Below are 25034 nucleotides of genomic sequence, written 5' to 3' on the forward strand. Positions count from 1 at the left end.
GCAGTCCTTAGATCCGTTACAGAAATTAAATGTAATTTACTTACTAAGGGCTTTGAAGGCTCTTGGTCTTATTTAACCTAAATTTCTAAGTTACGATTAGTATTATTGGAGAGATGGGTAAAAGGAGGGTAGAAGAAATAAGTGATAGGAGGAATAGTATGAGTTTTGTGCTTTCGAATTGTCATTTTATTTTCATATTATTAGATGTGGGGAATATTGTTACTGAAATAGAATAAATTAGGCGTATATAAAAGTACAGGTAGAGTAGGGTTATGATAGCTATAATGGTTAGGGTAATAAGACTTGTTTTTTGTGAATTGTTGAATGATGGCTCATTTGGGCAGAAATCCTGTTAGTGGAGGTAAACCTCCTAGGGATAATAGAATTAGTGGGATTATAGGTGTTAACCATGTTAGTTTGTTTCAGGCATGAGATTAGTGACAGGATTGCAGTGCTTATACTCAGGTTGAGTGAGTGCTAGGAATGCAGTGATTGTTAAAGTAAATAATCAGGTTTAGAATAGTAATGCTTAGGTTATAAATCAGTACTGCTATCATTCAACCTATATGATTAATTGAGGAGTAGGCTAGGATTTTGTGTAGTTGTGTTTGACTAAGTCCTCCTCAACCGCCTACCATAATGGATAAAATTGTGATAGAATATTTGTGTTTATTGATGGGAAAATTTGAAATATAAGTGAGATAGGACCTAGTTTTTGTCATGTGAGAAGTATGCCAGACATTAGAGAGATTCCTTGGGTCACTTTTGGGACTCAGAAATGAAAGAGGGCTCTTTCTAGTTTTATTACTAGGGCTATTAAGGATGAAAATCGATTAATAGTATTTATTGTTCATTGTCCAGAGTACAGGTTATTGGAAAGGATACCTGTCATACGAATTATAGATGTGGTTGCTTGTGTAAGGAAATATTTGGTGGCTGCTTCTCCAGATCGGGTATTTATTTCTTTTTAATTAAGATTGGAGTAAGAGCTAATATGTTTATTTCTAGGCCCGTCCAGATGAGAAATTAGTGTGAGAATTTTGGATTCTCAGGGGTAGGTTCAATTCCTATAGTTCTAGAAATAAGAGGATTTAAACCTCTATTGTTTACTCTATCAAAGTAATTCTTTTATCAGACATATTTATGTTTGGGATAGAATGCTGGAAATTAGAATAGGTGTTGAGATATATGCAGAATACTAGTGTAAGTGGTAGAAAATTTTTTCATAGAAGATATGAATTGGTCGTAGCAGAAATGGGGGTATGCTGTTGGAATTCATAAAAACAGGAGTGTCTTGATAATGAAATTTGTGGTATAGAGTTCTGGTGAATGTATGGTGTGTAGTGCTCCTAGAAAAATAGTAGTTAGGGCATTTATTACGATAATATTCATATATTGTGCTATAAAGAAGAGGGCAAGTGAACCTACAGCATATTTGATGTTGAAGCCTGAGGCTGATTCTCCTTCCGTTAGCTCAAAAGGGCCCCAGTTAGTTTCTGCTAGTGTGGAGATAAATCAGATTATGGCTAGGGGCCATGATGGTAGGAGTAGTCAGAGGAATTCTTGCTTTGTGATGAGTGCATATAAGTTAAATGAGCCACTTATCAGAACTGATAATAGGATAATGGCTAGGGTGACTTCATATGAAATTTGTCTGGGCTACAGCTCATAATGCACTGATTCGTACATAATTTGAATTAGATGCTCATCCTGATCATAGAATAGATGGCTAGGCTTGATGTGGCTAGTATAAATAGGAGGCCTTTATTTAAAATTAATAAGAGGATCCGGTCTAGGGAGGTGAGTTCACAAGAGGAGAGCGATAGAAAGGGCCAGGGTTGGAGCAATAATATAAAGGGTAACAGTAGATGTTGAGGGTCATAAGGGTTCTTTGGTGAAAAGTTTTATTGCGTCAGCAAATGGTTGAAGCAGTCTGTAGGGGCCTACAATGTTAGATCCTTTGCGTAGTTGTATATAGCCTAAGATTTTTCATTCAATGAATGTAAGGAATGCTATAGCAATTATAGTGGGAATAATAAATAGGAGGTGGTTAATTATAGGCGTATTGTTAAGAAGAGGAGTTGAACCTCTGATTTACAAAGTTTTATGCAATTGCCGGCCTCTACCATCTTAAACCCTGTTCTCAGGTTGGACGTGTGATGATTTGTTTGACTGAGATAGTATGGTCTATGAGGCGAGGGTGCTTTATGAAGTGGGCCCTATTTCTCTTGTCCTTTTGTACTAGCAGAAATATTAAATAGATAGAAACCGACCTGGATTACTCCAGTCTGAACTCAAATCACGTAGGACTTTAATTGCTGAACAAATGAACCCTTAATAGCAGCTACACCATTAGGATGTCCTGATCCGACATTGAGGTCGTAAACCCTATTGTCTATATGGACTCTAGAATAGGATTACGCTGTTATCCGTAGGGTAACTTGTTCTGTTAAATTATTGGGTCAATATATGTTAACTTGCTTAGACTAGTGCCGTCTTAGTTTAGGTTGTTCGGAGGTTAAATTATGCTCCAGGGTCACCCCAGCCAAAATTTTTAATGCAATGGTAATGGGTTAGGGCGAGTTTCTATTTGCATTAATGAATTAAAGCTCCATAGGGTCTTCTCATCTTGTTTATATCCCACCAGATAGGTCAGTTTCACTGATTAAAAGTAAGAGACAGCTGAAGGCTCGTGTGGCCATTTATACAAGTCCCTATTTAGAGAACAAGTGATTATGCTACCTTTGCACAGTCAGGATACCACAGCCGTTGAACATATGTCACTGGGCATATGTCTAATACTGGTAATACTAGAGGTGATGTTTTTGGTAAACAGGCAGGGTAAGATTTGCTGAGTTCCTTTTACTTTTTGTAACCTTTCCTTCAAGAATACCTGTGTTGGATTAACAGTATAAATAATAGGGTGCTTATTATATCACTTATTAATATTAGGCTGTTAACTGTCAGTGGATTATTCCGGTCTGATGTAAGCTTATGTGATGGAGGATATCTTCATGTTACTTATATTAACATTATTGCTTCTATTAAGTAATAGATTAGTCCAATGTAATGTTAGGAGTTCAGCAGAGTGATTAGGATTTAAAATAGTTAGATGTTGAGCTTGAATGCTTTCTTAATTGGTGGCTGCTTTTGGGCCAACTATGGTGGCAATAATTTTTACTCTCTGGAGGAAGGTTATTTCCTAGGGTCTAAAGATCTGTCCCTCTTTAGACTAGCAGTTAAACTTACAGGGGGACTAAGTAATTCTGTGGGTAAGTAGATGGCTAGGCTTGATGTGACTAGTATAAATAGGAGGCCTTTATTAAAATTAATTAGAGGATCTGGTATAGGGAGTTGTCTAAGACTCTATCTTGGACAACTAGCTATCACCAGGCTCGGTAGGTTTGTCACTGCTACTCATGAATCTTCCCACTATTTAGCCACATAGGTGGGTGTGCTCTTCAGCTGTTCTTGGGTAGCTTGTCTGGTTTCAGAGGACTTGGCTATGGGTCTCTGTGTAAAGTTATTTCTAGTTAATACATTATGCAGAAGGTACAAGGGTTTGTCTTTGCTTTTTAATGCTTGATTCAGTTCTTTGGTAGACCTTATGGTACTATGTCTGTTGTGCCAGGATAAAATTTCCATCACCTATACTTTTACATAAGATAAATGGTTTAAGATTATTTGATAATGTCTTTAGTGAGGTTTGGAGTGAGATTAGGCTCAAAGTGATCAGGTCATGATGAAATCTTCCAGGGGTAAGATGGATACTTTGGATTAAGCTACACTTTGGTTTGTCCAAATGCACTTTCCAGTATGCTTACCATGTTACAACTTACCTCCTCTATACGTGTGTAGAGAGATTTTAGTAATAGGGATTTCTAGAATAGTATTTGGAAAGATGACAGGCAGTGTGTGTGTGCTTCATGGCCTTATTCAACCAAGCACTCTACTCTTGGTTTACTGCTAAATCCTCCTTGAGTCTTTAGATTTCATAAAGGTTGTCATGAGATTTTCTGGGTATAGAAAATGTAGCCCATTTCTTCCCACCTCATGAGCTACACCTTGACCCAACGTTTTTATGTGTATTACTTGTGCTTACTCTATAACCTTTTTAGGGTTTGCTGAAGATGGCGGTATATAGGCTGGGGGCAAGAGGTGGTGAGGTAGATTGGGGTTTATAGATTATAGAACAGGCTCCCCTAGAGGGATATAAAGCACCGCCAAGTCCTTTGAGTTTTAAGCTATTGCTTCTAGTATTCTGGCAAATGGTTTTGTTAATATAACTATTATAGTTTAGGGCTAAGCATAGTGGGGTATCTAATGCCAGTTTGGATCTTAGCTGTCGTGTCTTCAGGATATTAAAGCCACATTCATAGTATGTTTTATTTCAGCCTAAGTTTTTTACAACTTAAATGGAGTTTAGCTTTATTGAGGGCAGATCTTAAACACTCTTTACGCCGAGTTCTATTAGCTTGGGTTAATTGTATGACCATGGTGGCTGGCATGAAATTGACCAACCCTATATATCAGTATAGCTTAAACGTTCATTTATTACTAAATATTTATCACTGCTGTTTCCCGTGGGGTTGTGGTTGAGCAAAGTATTTTGAGCTGCATTTGTGCATGCTTGATACTTGCTCCTTTTGATCCGGGTGGTGTAGAGGGCATTTTTCACTGGGGTGGGGATGCTTGCATGTGTAAAGACCAGGACCAAACCTATCTGTTTATGGGGTTGTGCAAACCCATCTAGACATTTTCAGTGTCTTGCTTTAAATAATTAAGCTACATTAACTGCATAAATACTTGAGTGTAAAGTTAGAATATGAGGAAAGAAGAAATAAGTATAAACCGTCGTTTACAGTTCTAGAAATCCAGTGGTTTAAAGTTGAGTTGGCAGAGGTTTAGTTGGGGGTTACTCATAACTACGGTATAATTGATTTAGGCTATGATATATGAGGTAGCACTTTCAGAAGGGTATATTCAAGGTATCATATCAGTATTAGGGTGGGAAATTGGTTGTTGTGCTTATTGTATAAAATGGAGGCTTCGTTTAGTAGGGTTTTAAGATTGTTAGGAAAATTATATCAATCGAGGGGTAGCCGTTGAGGTACTCATGATTAAAATATGATTTCTGGGCAAATTTGGTTTCTTCTTTTGTTTCTGCTGCTAATTATCTTGGTGACCTGTGGCATAAACACTTGAAAAAAAAGGATAATTTAACTTTAAATCATTTTCTATGATTATAATATAATGTGGCTTAGATTATGTTGAAAGACGGATAAAGAACAAAAAGGGCTTAATGATATGAAACATATTTTAGAAAGGGGTCATACATTTTTAATTTTTATATTTTTTCTCTGAACCAAGATCTACTAAGTATTTCATTATTTCACACAGCAACAAAACTGGATGGCTTATTTCTTAATTAACGTGTATTTATGTAGGATGCAGATAATTTCAATATATAAAGTATAATGCAGCCTCAGAAAATCACTATTTTTGAAATATTTGTATTATTTGCATGAAAATGAATTCGTTAAAATTCTTTCAAAGGATGAAAAATGTGTTTTACAAAGCATGTTTAAATTCAGTCACAGGTGGTATTCTTAGAAATCGTTTAGGCTATTTGATGAAATGCAAATGAGACTAGTCTGACTTTCACTAAGATCAGATCAGTAAAACACTTTCTGACATTTACTTTCCAATGAGTTTTAACAAAAACTGAGAATTCAGTACTACCCCATTTATTTCAAAATAAAAGTTAGTTTTTTATTACATTTGAATGTGACAAGTTATGTATAATGCCATATGATTTAATGTACTTTAGGAAAGCGTTCAGTACTTGACATTTTCTTTACTATGTGTGACACGATTGGAGTAGGAAATTTCCTAGAGAGAGTAATGACTTTTATTTCTTTGATAACTTATGATGATCTGCTAAGTTTTTTTAATACACAATATTTATAATTTGCTTTTTAAAGAAAACAATATTGTAAAATAGTTATCTTCTACCTGTTAGAACATAGACTTTAAAACATAACTTAAAATATACGGCAAAAATTGCAAAGGTGCAAATGCCAAATTGCTTTATCTTACTGAATAATCACTAAGATAATGTACCATTTTAGTAGAAATTAATAGGTTGTATTGATTAATTGAACCCCTTTCAAAGCCAGCATATCTACTGGTTATACATTTCTGTGTATTCTAACATGCAAGTTGGTAACACTAAATGGCTCTTTAATTTTTTAAACCAGGGAGTCCCTCAACAATATGGCAAAAATGCTAGTGGATCCTGTGCCTTTTAATAATTTTCAAAACTGTTTAATCCTTTTCAAATCATTTTTTGATCACTGACCACCTTAAAAATTGAAGAGAAGGATGTACTTTCTTAAAATATGTTCATACATATACATATAGAACTTTATTATCTAATTTTGAGATGTATAAAGTTAAGATCTTCTTTGCTAGCCTGGTTATTCCTTTCACTACCGTGGCCCTTTTTGTAGGAGTGGTTCTCAAAGTGTGGTCTCCAGACCAGTATCATTAGCATCCCTTGGGACCTTGGCAGAAATACGAATTCTTATAGCACCCCCCACCTACCCTCCAGACTACTGAATCAGAAACTCTCAGTGTGTTTCCTTGCAATCTGTTTTATCAAGCCCTTGAGATGCATGTCAACTTTGGGGAAATACTGTAGTCAGAATTCACATCCAAAAAGGCAGTACCTGCCATGTCACCTTTCCATCTATCTCCACTCCACTTTGTAAACATTTATGACTACATCCACCATAGATCTTTATAAAATGGTTGGGGACCCTATTTTTTGTTAAAAGCCTATGTTTATTGTTTACTTGCCTGCAAATTAGTTCTTAGGAAAGTTCTACTCCAACTATTTTAACAAATAATTATAAACGTTGAATAATTTGTATTTTCATGTAAGGTAACACCTCATGTTTTAAAACATAATATTTATGTTAAATAACACTTTACTATTTATGCAGAACTTTTGTAGCCCTTATGAAATTTGCTACTCTCATCCTGCTTTTACTTAAGAAGACTGTGAAGGAGTTACATCCTGGTAAAGCATTAAAGCCTACACTGTAATTCTGATGTTGTGATTCCTAGATCAGAGTTCTTTCCACCTTATTGCTCATTAAATATTTTGCTAGATCAAGCAGCTAAATTATAGTGTTTGTTATAAGATGCAGTTATCAGCTTTGTTTGAACTGAACTCCATATACTCATCTTCAAAGGCCTATCAAATACTGGGATGGAACTCTGCCTACTCCCTCATCTATAGCTTTACTTAGCAACATTTTATTATATGTACTTATAATGTAAATCAATTTTTATTGATTTAAGAAAAAGGGGCCTGCGTGTAACAAGAATCTTTAATCTTTTGTAATTTTCCTTTAGTATCCCTAACTTAATATTATCATCATCCCAAGATAATAGAATATACTTTCTCTTTTTTAGCAAAAGATTTTAACTTCCAGAGCTTGTCCTTTTATTTGTCCTTTTTCATTCATTTAGCAAATGAAAACAGAAGTACATTATTGTAAGGACTTTATGCCATGCTAAAAGTTTTATCATTATTATTTGAAAGTAAACTGTGGTAAGTTAAAGATGTGTACATAAGTCATAACACAATGATAAAAATGAAAGTACCAAAGAGGTATGCATAATGAGCCAAAATAGGACATAAGATGGAAACATAACCTTTATCAATTAATACAAAAGCAAGATCAGGAAATAAAAAGTCAGAAATTACAAGTATCAGGAATTAGAGACGGGACATCACTACATTTCTTACAGCCATTAAAAGGATATTAAGGGAATGTTATTAATAATTTTATGCCTACAAATTCAACAACTTAGGTGAAATGTACAAATTCCTTGAAATAAATTCACCACTGCTAGGCACAATGACTCACGCCTGTAATCCCAGCACTTTGGGAGGCCGAGGCACGTGGATCATGAGGTCAGGAGTTCAAGACCAGCCTGACCAACATGGTGAAACCCTGTCTTTACTAAAAATACAAAAATTAGCTGGGCATGGTGGCACATTCCTGTAATCCCAGCAGAAGAATCGTTTGAACCCCGGAGAAAGAAATAAAGGATATTCAGATAGGAAGAGAGAAGTCACATTGTCTCTGTTTGCAGATGACATGGTTGTATATTTAGAAAACCCCATCGTCTCAGCCCAAAAACTCCTTAAGCTAATAAGCAACTTCAGCAAAATCTCAGCATTCAAAATCAGTGTGCAAAAATCACAAGCATTCCTATACATCAATAATAGACAAGCAAAGAGCCAAATCATGAGTGAACTCCCATTCACAATTGCTGCAAAGAGAGTAAAATACCTAAGAATACAACTTACAAGCTTGTGAAGGACCACTTCAAGAAGAACTATAAAACCACTGAGCACTCAAGGAAATAAGACAGGACACAAACAACTGGAAAAAATATTCCATGCTTATGTATCACCATAGAATCAATATCATGAAAATGGCAGTACTGCCCAAAGTAATTTATAGATTCAGTGCTATTCCCATCAAGCTACCATTGACTTTCTTCACAGAATTAGAAAAAACTTTGACAAACCTGACAAAAACAAGCAATGGGGAAAGGATTCCCTATTGAATAAATGGTGCTGGGAAAACTGGCTAGCCATATGTAGAAAGCTGAAACTGGATCCCTACCTTACACCCTATACAAAAATTAATTCGAGATAGATTAAAGACTTAAATGTTAGACTTCAAACCATAAAAACCCTAGAAGAAAACCTAGGCAATACCATTCAGGACATAGGCATGGGCAAGGACTTCGTGACTAAAACACCAAAAGCAATGGCATGCAACAAAAGCCAAAATTGACAAATGGGATCTAATTAAACTAAAGAGCTTCTGCACAGCAAAAGAAACTACCATCAGAGTGAACAGGCAACCTACAGAATGGGAGAAAATTTTTGCAATCTACTCATCTGACAAAGGGCTAATATCCAGAATCTACAAAAAACTCATTAAAAACCCCATCAAAAAGTGGGCAAAGGATATGAACAGACACTTCTCAAAAGAAGACATCTATGCAGCCAACAGACACAAGAAAAAATGCTCATCATCACTGGTCATCAGAGAAATGCAAATCAAAACCACAATGAGATACCATCTCATGCCAGTTAGAATGGCAATCATTAAAAAGTCAGGAAACAACCAATGCTAGAAAGGATGTGGAGAAATAGGAACACTTTTACACTGTTGGTGGGACTGTAAACTAGTTCAACTATTGTGGAAGTCAGTGTGGCGATTCCTCAAGGATCTGGAACTAGAATTACCATTTGACCCAGCCATCCCGTTACTGGGTATATATCCAAAGGATTATAAGTCATGTTATTATAAAGACACATGCGCACATATGTTTATCGCTGCACTATTCACAATAGCAAAGACTTGGAACCAACCCAAATGTCCAACAATGATAGACTGGATTAAGAAAATGTGGCACATATACACCATGGAATACTATGCAGCCATAAAAAATGATGAGTTCATGTCCTTTGCAGGGACATGGAATGAAGCTGGAAACCATCATTCTCAGCAAATGATCACAAGGACAGAAAACCAAACACCACATGTTCTCACTCATAGATGGGAATTGAACATTGAAATCACTTGGACACAGGAAGGGGAACGTCACACACCAGGGCCTGTCCCGGGCTGGGGGGCTGAGGGAGGGATAGCGTTAGGAGAAATACCCAGTGTAAATGATGAGTTGATGGGTGCAGCAAACCAACATGGCACATGTATACCTATGTATCAAACATGCACGTTGTGCACATGTACCCTAAAACTTAAACTATAATAATAATAAAAAATAATAAAAAAGGGAAAAACTACTTTAAATTTCATATGGAACCAAAATAGAACCTGTATAGCCAAGACAGTCCTAAGCAAAAAGAACAAAGCTGGAGGCATCAGCTACCTGACTTCAAACTATACTACAAGGCTACAGTAACCAAAACAGATATATAGACCAATGGAACAGAACAGAGACCTCAAAAATAACTCCATGTATCTACAACCATCTGATGTTTGACAAACCTGACAAAAGTCGAGCAATGGGGAAAGGATTTCCTTTTTAATAAATGGTGCTGGGAAAACTGGCTAGCCATATACAGAAAACTCAAACTGGATCCCTTCCTTACACCTTATACAAAAGTTAACTCAATATGGGTTAAAAACTTCAATGTAAAACCCAAAACCTAGGCAATACCATTCAGGACATAGGCACTGGCAAAGACTTCAGACTAAAACACCAAAAGCAAGGCAACAAAAGCCAAAATTGACTAATGGTATCTAATTAAACTAAAGAGCTGCTGCACAGCAAAAGAAACTATCATCAGAGTGAACAGGCAACCTATAGAATGGGCGGAAATTTTTGAAATCTACCCATCTGACAAAGAGCTAATATCCAGAATCTACAAGGAACTTAAACAAATTTACAAGAAAAAAAACAACCCCATCAAAAAGTGGGCAAAGGGTATGAACAGACACTTCTCAAAAGAAGGCCTTTATGTGGCCAACAAACATGAAAAAAAGCTCATCATCACTGGTCATTAAGGAAATGCAAATCAAAACCACAATGAGATACCATCTCACACCAGTAAGAATGATGGGGTCTTTCTCTGTCGCCAGGCTGGGGTACAGTGGCACAATCTGGGCTCACTGCAACATCTGCCTCCCGGGTTCAAGCCATTCTCCTACCTCAGCCTCTCAAGTAGCTGAGACTACAGGTGCATGCTACCACACCCAACTAATTTTTATATTTTTACTTGAGATGGGGTTTCACCATGTTGGTCAGGATGGTCTCGATCTCTTGACCTCATGATCTGCCTGCCTCAGCCTCCAAAGTGCTGGGATTACAGGCCTGAGCCATCACACCTGGCCCAATAAAGTGATTTTTAAAAAGCCAACAAAGACATTATAGGTGAAAACCCTTCACCAATTTGCTTCATGAACATAATCACTAAACTTCTTATAAGATATTAGCAAATTGAATCCAACAAAATGTAAAATGGATAATGCATCATTCCCACAATACAAGTTTAGGCTAACATTTTAAAAATTGATCCGTGTTGGCCAGATGCGGTGGCTCACGCCTGTAATCCCAAAACTTTGGGAGGTCAAGGTAGGCAGATCATGAGGTCAGGATTTCGAGACCAGTCTGACCAACATGGTGAAACCCTGTCTCTACCAAAAATACAAAAATTAGCTGGGCGTGATGGCACATGCCTGTAATCCCAGCTACACAGGAGGCCAAGGCAGGAGAATTGCTTGAACCCAGGAGGCAGAGGTTGCAGTGAGCCAAGATTGCGCCACTGCAGTCCAGCCTGGACAACAGAGCGAGACTCCATCTCAAAAAAAAAAATTGATTAATGTTATTTACCATAATAGACTCATAAAGAAAAATTGTAATATTATCTCAATACAGAAAAATCATTAGAAAAATTTAACAGCTAGTCGTGATAAAAAAAAAAAAAAAAACCTTTAGCAAACTAAGATTAGAAGTGAACCTCTACAGCCAGATGAAAGGGCATCTATGAAAAAGATATAACTAATATGACAGTAGAAGACTATATGCTTTCCTTTTATGATCAGGAATGAGGTATTAAGCTCCACTTCTATTCAATGTTGCACCAAATATCCTAGCTAGTAAAAATATTAAGAAAAATAAATAAAAGTCATGCAGATTAGAAAGAAAGAAGGAAGCCTGCCTTTATTTGCAGAGGATACTATCATCTATTTATAAAATCTTAAGGAATCTACAAAAAAGATTTAGAGCTAGTAAGAGTTTGTTTAGCAAGATTGTGGGATATAAGGTAAATATATAAAAAATTGTAGCTCTATATGTGAAAACAAATTATTGAAAATTGAAATGTAAAAATATTATGTATATTACCTTTCTACACGCTGAAAACTATAAAATGTTGACTAGTGAAATTAAAGAAGACCTAAGTATATGGAAAGATGCATTGAAAGATGTACTGTGCTTGTGGATCAAGAGACCCAGTATTAAAATATTAGTTCTAAGATGGCCAATTAGAAGCAGCTGCAGTCTGTGGCACTATGGAGAGGAATGAAAGGGCAAGTGAATTCAGCACCTTCAACTGAAATATCCATGTTCTCGCATTAGAAAAGAACTCACAGAGAACAAAGAAAAGCAGGGTGGGTTAATGGCCCACCTGGGAGTGGCATGGAGCCAAAGGAACCCCCATCCCCAGCCAAGGGAAGCAGTGAGTGATTGTTCGACCCCACCAGGGAAACCACATTCCTCCCACACATCTTTGCAACCCATAGATGAGGATATCCCCTCATGAGCCCACGCCACCAGGGCCTTGGGTCCGAAGCACAGAGCTGTGTGGAGTCTCTGCAGAGCAGCTGCTCAGGCACACACACAGAGGCCCAGGAGTTTTACATACTCCAGTCCTGTGCTACCCAGCAAGGAAAGAGTCCACCCGCATATATCCCTAAAGAAGGGGGCTGAATTCAGGGAGGCAAGCAGCGTCATTCTGCAGGGCCCACTTCCATGGCACTTCACAAGGTAAGACCCATTGGCCTGGAATTCCAGCCAGCCCACAGCAACAGGCTGCAGTCTGCCTGAGGCAGGAACAAGTTTCTTGGGGAAGATGTGGCGGCCATCTCTGCGATTTGGTAGACTTAGCCATTCCAGCCTGCTGGCTTTGAAGAATACAAACAGTCCAGATGAGGAAGGGTCCCACCTCAATGCAGCACACTTGCTCTACAAAAATGAGCCAGACTGATTCTTTAAGTGGGTCTGTGATCCCATTCCTCCTGCCTGGATGAGACTTCCCATCAGGAGTCTCCAGACACCTCCTACAGGTGCGTTTGGGCTGGCAACCAGTCATTATCCCGCTGGGACAGAGCTTCTAGAGGAAGGAGCAGGCTGCCATCTTTGCTGTTTCACAGCCTTCACTGGTGATGCCTCCAGATACAGGAAAAATCAAGGCAACTAGGGTCTAGAGTGGACCCCCAGCAAACCGCAGCAGCCCTGTGGAAGAGTGGCCTGACTTTTAAAAAAAAAAAAAAAAAAGAAAAAAAAAAACAGAAAACAATATTTAAAATAAAAGACCCTGCAAAAACCCCAAAGGTCAGCAGCCTAAAAAAAAAAAAAAAGATCAAAGATAGATGAGCCCACAAAGATGAGAAAGAAATGCAACAATACCAAAAACTGAAAAGCCAGAGTGCCTCTTCTCCTCCAAATGACTGCAACACCTCTACTGCAAGGGCACAGAACTGGGCTGAGGCTGAGATGGCAGAATTGACAGAAATAGGCTTCAGAAGGTGTGTAATAACGAACTTTGCTGAGCTAAAGGAGCATGTTGTAATCCAATGCAAAGTAAGAATCATGATAAAACAATTCAGGAGCCGATAGCCAGAATAGCCAGTTTAGAGAGGAACGTAGCCAACCTGATGAAGATGAAAAACACAACACAAGAACTTCACAATGCAATCAGAGGTATCAATAGCAGAATAGACCAAGCAGAGGAAAGAATCTCAGAGCTTGAAGACTGTCTTTCTGAAACAAGACAGGCAGACAAGAATAGAGAAAAAAGAATGGAAAGGAATGAATAAAACCTTCGAGAAATATGGGATTATGTAAAGAGACTTAACTACTGACTGACTGGGATATCTGGAAGAGATCCATTCTGGGGAGAATGGAACCAACTTGGAAGACATACTTCAGGATATCATCCAGGAGAACTTCCCCAACCTAGCAAGACAGGCCAACATTCAAATTCAAGAAATGTAGAGAACCTTAGTAAGATACTTAACAAAAAGATCAACCCCAAGATACATAGCAAGGCAGGCCAACATTCAAATTCAGGAAATGCAGAGAACCCTAGTAAGATACTCCACAAGAAGATCAACCCCGAGACACATAATCATCAGATTCTCTAAGGTTGAAATAAAAGAAAAAATGTTAATGGCAGTCACAGAGAAAGGACACATCACCCACAAAGGGAAGCCCATCAGACTAACAATAGACCTCTCAGCAGAAACTCTACAAGCCAGAAGAGATTGGGGCCCAATATTCAACATTCTTAAAGAAAAGAATATTTAACCCAGAATTTCATATCTGGCCAACCAAGCTTCATAAGCGAAGGAGAAATAAGATGCTTTTCAGACAAGTAAATGCTGAGGGAATTGGTCACCATCAGGCCTGCCTTACAAAAGCTCCTGGAAGCACTAAATATAGAAATGAAAACCTGTTACCAGCCACTACAAAAACACACTGAGGAACACAGACCAGTGACACTATGGAGAAACCACATAAACAAGTATGCAAGATAACCAGCTAACATGGTAACAGGATGAAAGTCACACATAACAGTACTAATCTTAAAAGTAAGTGGGCTAAATGCCCCAATTAAAAGACAAAGAGTGGCAAGCTGTATGAAGAACTAAGGCCCATTGGTATGCTGTCCTTGAGAGATGCATCTCACATGCAAAGACACACATAGGCTCAAAATAAAGGCAGGGAGAAAAATTTACCAAGCAAATGAAAAAAAGAAAAATGCAGGGGTTGCAATCCTAGTTTCTGACAAAGCAGACTTCAAACCAACAAAGATTTAAAAAAGACAAAGAAGGACATTACATAATGGTAAAGGGCTCAATTCAACATGAAGAGCTAACTATCTCAAATAGATATGCACCCAGATTCATAAAGCTTTAAGTTCTTAGAAACCTACAAAGAGACTTAGACTCCCACACAATAGTGGGAGACTTTAACCATTGACAATATTAGACCATCAAGGTAGAAAATTAACAAAGATATTCAGGACCTGAACTCAGCTAAGGATCAAGTGGATGTGATAGATATCTATAGGACTCTCCACCCAAAAACAACAGAATATACATTCTTCTCATTGTCACATGGTACATACTGTATAATTGATCACATAATTGAAAGTAAAACTCTCCTTAGCAAATGCAAAAGAACTGAAATCATAACAAACGGTCTCTCAGACCGCAATGCAATCAAATTAGAACTCAAGATTAAGAAATTAACTCAAAACACCACAACTACATGGGAGTTGAACAACTTGGTCCTGAATGACTCTTCGGTAAATAATGAAACTAAGGCAGAAATCAAGAAATTCTTTGAAACTAATGAGAACAAAGAGACAATGTACCAGAATCTCTGGAATGCAGCTAAAGCCGTGTTAAGCAGGAAATTTATAGTACTAAATGCCCACATCAGAAAGCTAGAAAGATCTCAAGTTAACAACCTAACATCTCAACTAAAAGAATTAGAGAACCAAGAGCAAACAAACCCCAAAGCTAGCAGAAGACAAGAAATAACCAAGATCAGAGCTGAACTTAAGGAGATAGAGACATGAAAAGCCTTTCAAAAAAATCAAAGAATCCAATAACTGGGTTTTTTTAAAATGATAAAACAGACCACTAGCTAGAATAATAAAGACGGAAAGAGAGAGAAGAATCTAATAAAAACAATCAGAAATGATAAGGGAGATATCACCACTGATGCCACAGAAAAACACAAACAACTATCACAGAATACTATAAACACGTCTATACACATAAACCAGACCATCTAGAAGAAATGGATAAATTCCTGGACACATACACCCTCCCAAGACTGAAGCAGGAAGATATTGAATCCCTGAATAGACCAACAATGAACTCTGAAATTGAGGCTGTAATAAATAGCCTACCACCAGAAGAGGCCCAGGACCAGATAGATTCACAGCTGAATTCTACCAGAGGTACAAAGAAGAGCTGGTACCATTTCAACTGCAACTGTTCCAAAAAATTGAGAAGGAAAGACTCTTCCCTAACTTATTCTATAAAGCCAACATCATCCTGACACCAAAACTTGGCAGAGACACAACAAAAAAAGAAAATTTTAGGCCAATATCCTTGATGAACATCTATGTAAAAATTCTAAGTAAAATACTGGCAAACCGAATCCGACAGCACATCAAAAAGCTTATCCACCATGATCAAGTTGGCTTCATCCCTGGGATGCAAGGTTTGTTCAACACATGCGAATCAATAGATGTGTTTCATTGCATAAACAGAATGAAAGACAAAAAACACATGATTATCTCAATAGATGCACAAAAGGCCTTCCGTAAAATTCAGCATCCTTTTATGTTAAAAACTCTCAATAAACTAGGTATTGAAGGAACATATCTCAAGATAGCCATATATGACAAACCCATAGTGATGTAATAATGAATGGGCAAAAGCTGGAAGCAATACCCTTGAAAACTGGCATAAGACAAGGATGCCCTCTCCCACCACTCCTATTCAACATAGTATTGAAAGTTCTGGCCAGGGTAATTGGGCAAGAGAAAGAGATAAATGGTACTCTAATAGGAAGAGAGGAAGTCAAATTATTTTTGTTTGCAGATGACATGATCCTATATCTAGAAAACTCCATAATCTCAACCCAAAAGCTAGGAATACCTCTGCAGGATTTTTTTTAAGTATGGGAAATTTGAGTCTATTTTTTTTCTTTTTGCAAAAATGCAAAGGGTCTACTGTAGACCCTTTTATGAAAACAGAAGAAAAAAATGGAAGGTCTTACACTTTGTGATTTCAAACATTATGAAGATATTGTCATCAAAATACTGTGGCATTGGCATAAAGACAGATACAGAGATCAATGAAATAGAAATCAATGGAATGAAGATCAGTGGAATGGAATCTGTTAATCAATGGATTGGAATGGATCAATGGAATGGAAGGAATCAGTGGAGATCAGCAGAATGGAATAAGAATCCAAATAGACCCAGAAATATATAATCAATTGATTTTCACCAATAGGTTAAGGTAATTAAATAAGAAAAGGAAAATCTCTTTAACAAATGGTACTAGAGTAATTGAATAGCCAAAAAAAAAAAAAAACCCTGCCACTGTATCTCCAAAGATACACAAAAATTATACCCAAAGTAATCATAAACATTAATAAAACTTCACTAAAATTTTTTAGTGACTTTGTGTTTGGCAGTGATTTCTTAAATAGGACACCAAAAATGAAATATAAAAAGAAAAAAATGATACATTGGACTTTATCAAAATTTTAACCTTCTGTTTAAAAGACACTTATAAAAATGAAGAGCAAGCCACAGGAGAAAATAATTTCAAGACATATGCCTAACAAACGAACCTACATCTAGATTTTTTTTAAAAACTCAATAAACATCTCAATTATAAAAATGCAAAAAAAATTGTATAGATATTAAGACTTGTGGATGGGAAAGAAGCACATAAAAATGTATGTGTCATTAGGAATATCAGAACTGCAATGAGAATATCAATATATAAAGATCAGTTGTATTTCTATATAATAGCAATGAACCCTAGTATATGGCACTCACAGTATCCAAAATGAAATTAAGAACTTAATTCCACTTACAATAGCATTGAAAAGAATGAAATAGATGGGAATAAATTTAACAAAAGGAGATCAAGACTTGTGCACTGAGACCTACACAACATCATTGAAAGAAATTAAAGACCACTTAAGTAAATGGAAAACCACCCTTTGTTCAGGGGGAAATGGAGAGTGACTGCATGGATCCAGAGTATTTTGGGGGATTGATAAAAATATTCTGGAACTAGTGGTTATGCTTGTACAACCTTGTGAATATATTAAAACCCACTAAATCATACACTCTAGAGAGGTGAGCTTGATGGTATATTAATTATATATCAGTAAAAAATTTTTTAGATCACAATGAGACAGCTCTGCACACTAGCTTGATTGGTTTATAGCTTAAATTAAAAAGCCAAATGGTACCAAGTGTTGATATGGATCAGGAACAACTTGAATTTTCAGATATTGCTGATAGTTTAGCTTTTTCTTATAAGGTTAAACATATACTTAACATATTAGCCCACTATATCACTCGTGAATATTTACCCAAGAGAAATGAAAGCATATGCCATACAAATACTTAGTTGTGAATGTTCAAAGCACCTTAATTTTTAAGAGTCAAGAACAAATTTTTGTTATATCCATAAAACTGGAATGCTTCTTAGAAATTCAAACAATGACTATTTGATTTATGCAACTGCATGGATACACCCAGTGTTCTGCTGGCAAATGTTTAAAAACTGGCTCTCCAAAAAAAAAAAAAAAAAAAAAAGAGGAGGAAGCTTTGATCTATATACCATTTTCTCATTTCCATGGTACAAATGCTCCTGCCATGGCTGATTTCAAGTTACCAATATAAGGTCAATGAATGTGGAGTTAGGAAGAGATGCCTAGTAGCAAACTATTTTATAGTATTTCTTCTACCAATGTCTTCTATCCAGTATTTCTTCTATCTTATATCCAATAGACATATTCTTAAACACAGATTTTTTGTTTTGTTTTGTAGAGACAGGGTCTCACTCTGTCACCTAGGCTGGAATGCAGTGGTACATTCCTAGCTCACTGCAACCTCCAACTCCTGAGCTCAATAGATCCTCCCACCTCAGCCTCCTGAGTAGCTAGGAGTACAGGCACATGCCCTCGCACCAGGCTAATTTTTAAATTTTCTGCAGAGATAGGTTCTCACTATGTTGACCAGGCTGTTTTTGAACTCCTGTGGTCAAGCGATCCTCTTGCCTCAGCCTCTCAAAGTGCTGGGATTACAGGTGTGCACCCCCTAGCCCAGCTTAAATAAACATCATTCTTTAATCAGGTTGCTATTACAAATTTTTATAGACTGGGTGGCTTAAACATGTATTTCTTACAGTTCTGAAGGCTGAGAAATCTAAGATCGGGTGCAAGCATGGTTGGGTTCTGATGACGGCCGCCTTCCACATTGCAGGCAGCCAACTTTTCCTTGTATCCTCATATGGTGGAAAGAATGCAGGCTAGCTCTTTAACCTCTTCTTATAAGAACATTAATCCCATTTAGGAGGGTGAAACCTCATAAGCTTCACCCTCATAACCTATTTCCTTCCAAAGGCCCCACCTCCAAATACCATTAGTGATTAGCTTTCAACAAGATGTCTGAGGGGACACAACATAATAAAAACTGTAAAATAATTATGAAAAGATGAGGTTTGAATATTTGTTAACTGTTTTAAAATAACATTTAATTTATAACTTTTAATGGCTATTTAACAACAAACTTACATAATTTGTAAAAATTTTAAGACTTGGCTCTCACTAGCCTTTGTGAGCTGGTTCAACCACATTACTGGATAAATCTCAAAATAATTACACATGACAAAAAAAAGGAAGGTTAAAAGTTTAATATTTACAAATACTATATATATAATTATATACATAATTCTAGAAAATTCAAACTAGTATGTTGTTGGGAACAGGCCCCCATATCTGGCCATAAACAAAATCTCTGCAGCCCTTTGACATGTTCATGATGGCCATGACACCCACACTGAAGGCTGTGGGTTTACCAGAATGAGGGCAAGGAACATCTGGCCCACCCAGGGCAGAAAACCACTTAAGGCGTTCCTAAACCAGGAACAATAGTATGAGCAATCTGTGCCTTAAGGACATGTTCCTGCTGCAGATAACTAGTCAGAGCCCATCCCTTTGTTTTGGCCCATCCCTTTGTTTTCCTAAGGAATACTTTAGTTGATCTATAATCTATAGAAACAATGCTTAGCACTGGCTTGCTGTCAATAAATATGTGGGTAAAACTCTGTTCAAGGCTCTCAGCTGTGAAGGCTGTCAGCCCCCTGATTTCCCACTCCACACTTTATATTTCTGTGTGTGTGTCTTTAATTCCTCTAGCCTTGCTGGATTAGGATCTCCACAACCAAGCTGGTCTCAGCAGTATGTATTAACATACTAATTAATTGTCTGTTAATTAGTTGGTGGGGGTAGGACTGATGGATTATAAATGGAAGCAAACTTTTGAGAGTGAAAATATTGTCAATAATTTTTAGTTATATTTTGATTTTACCCTATACAAGTTTAAATACTATTTAGACCCTAAAATTCCATTTAATTTACTGAACGTTTATGTTAGCTTGGAAGACTATATGTAAGATTTTTCAACATCCATGCACATAGAACACAAAATCTATGGCTAAACCAGTGATTGTTATCTAGTTCGTGCTTCAATTAATAGCTGGCTAGTTTAGTATCAAAGATAATAACAAACTAATGGGCTTGAACCCAAGTTTGTTTCACCTCAAGCATTTGATTGATTGGTCACATTAATGCACAGAAATTAGTGCGACTGCCTCAGTAATTGTTTTATGTTCTAATTTATATTAATAGACACCATACCAAGTGAAATGAACAATCACTATTGAAATATTTTTGTGCCATTTTGCGTTAGTAGTCATTTTTAAATAAATTGTATATAAAAATTCATAAATGTGTTGTTTCTTGTTACGGCTCATTTAACATGGTTAGTATGCTAAATTGTGGAAATCAAAACTCAATACTATTAGCTTTACAATGTTTATAGATCAAATGTTAATGTAAACCCACAGAGCCCATTTAACTCTACTGTTGATGTATGTTTGGTTAAAATTTTTGAGAAAATATTAATAGAAATTATAACCCCAACATGCCTACATACATGCATACTTCTAACTATGGCAATATGATATTGGCCTAAATGAATGTATCACAGAAAACAATGTAGAAATAATCCACAATTTTTTAAACTCTCAATAAATTTCATGGAAGTAAATATACATTCAATGTAGTTTTACTAGATGAAAGAAAGGTTACAGATTATCATTCTACTTGCTGAACATATTTAATGATAAACTTACCTTCATCTTCCCCAGAGCTAAGCTTCACTATGTAAGTATTCTTAATGTATACCATGCTGTAGATAGTACAATGTGTTCATATTTTAAAAGACAAATACTGTCTTAGACAAATTGTCACAACAAAATACTGTAAACTAGGTAGCTTAAATAACAGACATTTCTCACAGTTCTGAAAGCTGGGAAGTCCAAGATCAAACGGCTGGCAGATCTGGCGGTGTCTGATGAAAGTTTACAGTCACCTGGCCGGGCGCGGTGGCTCACGCCTGTAATCCCAGCACTTTGGGAGGCCGAGGCGGGCGGATCACGAGGTCAGGAGATCGAGACCATCCTGGCTAACACAGTGAAACTCCGTCTCTACTGAAAATACAAAAAATTAGCCGGGCGAGGTGGTGGGTGCCTGTAGTCCCAGCTACTCGGGAGGCTGAGGCAGGAGAATGGCGTGAACCCCAGGGGGCGGAGCCTGCAGTGAGCCGAGATTGTGCCACTGCACTCCAGCCTGGGTAACAGCGAGACTCTGTCTCAAAAAAAAAAAAAAAAAAAAAAAAGAAAGTTTACAGTCATCTTCTCCTTGTATCTTCACACTGTGGAGGGAAGAGAAAGAAGCTCTCTCATATCTTTTTACAAGGGCACTAATCCCACCACGAGGGGCTGCTCCATTCTCATGAGCTTATTACTTCTCAAAGACCTCACCTCCTAATATTATCACTTTGGGGCTTAAGATTTCAACATATGCATCTTGTGGGGACATACACATTCAGTCCATAGCAAATATTAACTAAATAGTTTTTTAAAAACTACACATTTTGAGTAGAATTTATCATTTTCACTGTACTTGAGTTCTTCCAAGAAACAGAACCAGATTATAATATGAATATATAAAAATAAAAAGCATACATATATACATATAAGTATATATATAATTCAGTGTCAAATACTAATCTCTTCTGTAAACACCCTCACAGACACACCCAGATTAATCATAACCTTTAATCTGAGGACCCTGTTAGAGTAAAAGAGCTTGCTACCTGAATGGAACTCTGGGACAACAGGCATCATTAATCAAATGGATATATGGTCTCTCTATAACATGAGCTGTTTTTTTTTTTTCTTTTTTTTTTTTCAGAATATCTGAAAGAGAGGAGGAAGGAGGAGTTTGGATAAGAAAAAGCTTGCAGTTGGATGATGTAATAAGTAACATTTAGCAAATATTTATTGCCCACTTACCGTGGGTTCTCTATATCATGCAAGGCTCTGGAGATAGGAAAAATGAATAGTACATAGTCTATATTCAGTGAGCTCAATATAAATAACAAAAACTATCTAACATACAGTGATGGCTAGCAAAACTTCACAGAAGGAAATTAGTAGTCTTTCTTAACCTTTTCCCAATGAAGTTTTTATTTTACTTTGACAAAATATACATGACACAACATTTACTGTGTTAACCATTTTTAAGTATACAGTTCAGTAGTGCAAAGTACATTGACATTGCTATACAGCTACTTTCCAGAACTCTTCATCTTGAAAAGCTGAAACTCTGTCCTATTAAATAAACAACAGCTCCCATTCACCCCTTCCCCAGCCCTTGGCAACCGCCATCTACTTTCTGTCTCTATGAAACCTGGTACTTTAGGTACCTCATTAAAGTGGAATCATAACAGTGTTTGTCTTTGTGTCCCTGGCTTATCTCACTATGTATAATGTCCTCAAGGTACATCCATGCTGAAGCATATGTCAATTTTTTTTCTTTTTTAAGGTGAATAATATTCCATTGTATGTATATGCCACATTTTGTTTATCCATTCATCCATTGATGGATGTGGGTTGTTTCCACCTTCCTAACTTTTTATAACAGTGTAATCTCTTAACATAACAAGCATTCTATTCTTTTAATTGAAAAAACCTGGCTGCGCACGGTGGCTCATGCCTGTAATCCTAGCACTTTGGGATGCCAAGGTGGACAGATCACTTGAGCCTAGGAGTTCAAGACCAGCAACATGGCGAAACCCCATCTCTACAAAAAATACAAAAATTAGCCAGGTATGGTGGTGGGTGCCTGTAGTTCCAGCTACTTGGGAGACTGAGGTAGGAGGATCACCTGAGCCTGGGAAGTCTAAGCTGCAGTGAGCCATGATCATGCCACTGTACTCCAGCCTGGGTGACAGAGTGAGACCCTGTCTCAAAAAAAAAAAAAAAAAAAAAAAATAGTGAGGTTAGTTTTTCACAGAAAGCAATAGAAGATCCTCTTTGAGAAGGGAAAACATAAAATAGATTCAAAAAATGATTTATGTTTTAAAAGAATCATTCAATTAAATCTTTTAGATCTGAAAGTCCTTAGTTTGCTCATGTGCCATTTTATAATCCTTTTTCTGTACTGATAAAAAAAAAAATTGAATGCTACAGAAATACTGTGATGTACCCATGGAGCTGAACAAAGGTCTTGTTAAGATTAAACTAGAATCTGCTCTTTTATCACAAATTACTCATTGTCCGTGTTGTACTTCCTCTTAAGTATAGATAGTAAGGGCTCTCTTACTGTTAAATTTTGTTTCGCTCTGAAACTTGTCTTTATCCCTCTGAAATATAAATTTCTAATTATGTATGTGAAATAGGTTTTAGTTATTTCAGTTAATTGCATAGTGTAAATTATGGCAAGTGTAGGAGTTAGTGAGAATCTTAAATTGTATCTATTGTTAATCATTGCATATGAAGTTGAAATTACAGTGACCTCTCTGCATTTCTTCTTTCTCTTTCTTAAAATTGTAAACCGAGTCTGTTTTCACACATCATTAAAACCTTGTACAACTGCTAGTGTTTGAAATAAATTACAATTACAGTGCTGTCTCCCTGTTTCAGGCACTGTGATAAGCTAGAATCAAATGAAAGTTCTTCTGACATTTTCAAAACCTAAAATCCAATGTTGGTTTAACTTCAACAGTCTGCAGATAATGGATTACTGGTATTGCACTCCTATTTGAGAAACAAGCTATTATTTTTACCAGTGGGATAGTGATATTTGTTAGTAGTACAAGTAATTCCATCATTAGAGAAGGGAGGAAAATTCCTACAAATGGCCATTTAAGTTTCATACAGTAAACATATTAAGGTTCTAGACTGGAAATTAAAACATCCAAGATTGTACTAGAGTGTTTTTTTGTGCAAGTCACTTAACCTTTCTCTACATCAGTTTCCAGATATTTGAAATGGTAATAATTATACCCACTTCAGAGGGTTGGCATAAGATATAACAGTCTTAATGTAGATAAAATACGTATAACAGTGCCTGTACCTATAAGTGCTATAAAAGTGTTTGCTATCGTTATCCTTTTTATTCTCATTTTCACATGATTCTTCATTGACTCATGTTTAGAATATTACCGTACATTTTTTTTTTTAATTTTTGTATTTTCTTTTTATTATTTAGGTTTTAGGGTACATGTGCACAATGTGCAGGTTTGTTACATATGTATACATGTGCCATGTTGGTGTGCTGTACCCATTAACTCGTCATTTAGCATTAGGTATATCTCCTAATGCTGTCCCTCCCCCCTCCCCCCACCCCACAACAGTCCCCGGAGTGTGATGTTCCCCTTCCTGTGTCCATGAGTTCTCATTGTTCAATTCCCACCTATGAGTGAGAACATGCGGTGTTTGGTTTTTTGTCCTTGTGATAGTTTACTGAGAATGATGTTTTCCAGTTTCAGCCATGTCCCTACAAAGGACATGAACTCATCATTTTTTATGGCTGCATAGTATTCCATGGTGTATATGTGCCACATTTTCTTAATCCAGTCTATCGTTGTTGGACATTTGGGTTGGTTCCAACTCTTTGTTATTGTGAATAGTGCCGCAATAAACATACGTGTGCATGTGTCTTTATAGCAGCATGATTTATAGTCCTTTGGGTATATACCCAGTAATGGGATGGCTGGGTCAAATGGTATTTCTAGTTCTGGATCCCTGAGGAATCGCCACACTGACTTCCACAATGGTTGAACTAGTTTACAGTCCCACCAACAGTGTAAAAGTGTTCCTATTTCTCCACATCCTCTCCAGCACCTGTTGTTTCCTGACTTTTTAATGATGGCCATTCTAACTGGTGTGAGATGGTATCTCACAGTGGTTTTGATTTGCATTTCTCTGATGGCCAGTGATGATGAGCATTTTTTCATGTGTTTTTTGGCTGCATAAATGTCTTCTTTTGAGAAGTGTCTGTTCATGTCCTTC

At 36.8% G+C, this 25034-nt stretch overlaps 1 protein-coding gene across 3 annotated transcripts in view; it reads left to right on the top strand.

Annotated features, from left to right (window-relative positions):
• DYNC2H1 (dynein cytoplasmic 2 heavy chain 1) overlaps window positions 1–25034 on the top strand; it is a 380304-nt gene that overhangs the window by 306769 nt on the left and 48501 nt on the right. The window lies entirely within an intron of this gene.

Source organism: Symphalangus syndactylus, chromosome 3 (assembly GCF_028878055.3).
Source record: "Symphalangus syndactylus isolate Jambi chromosome 3, NHGRI_mSymSyn1-v2.1_pri, whole genome shotgun sequence".
Taxonomy (NCBI): Eukaryota; Metazoa; Chordata; class Mammalia; order Primates; family Hylobatidae; genus Symphalangus; species Symphalangus syndactylus.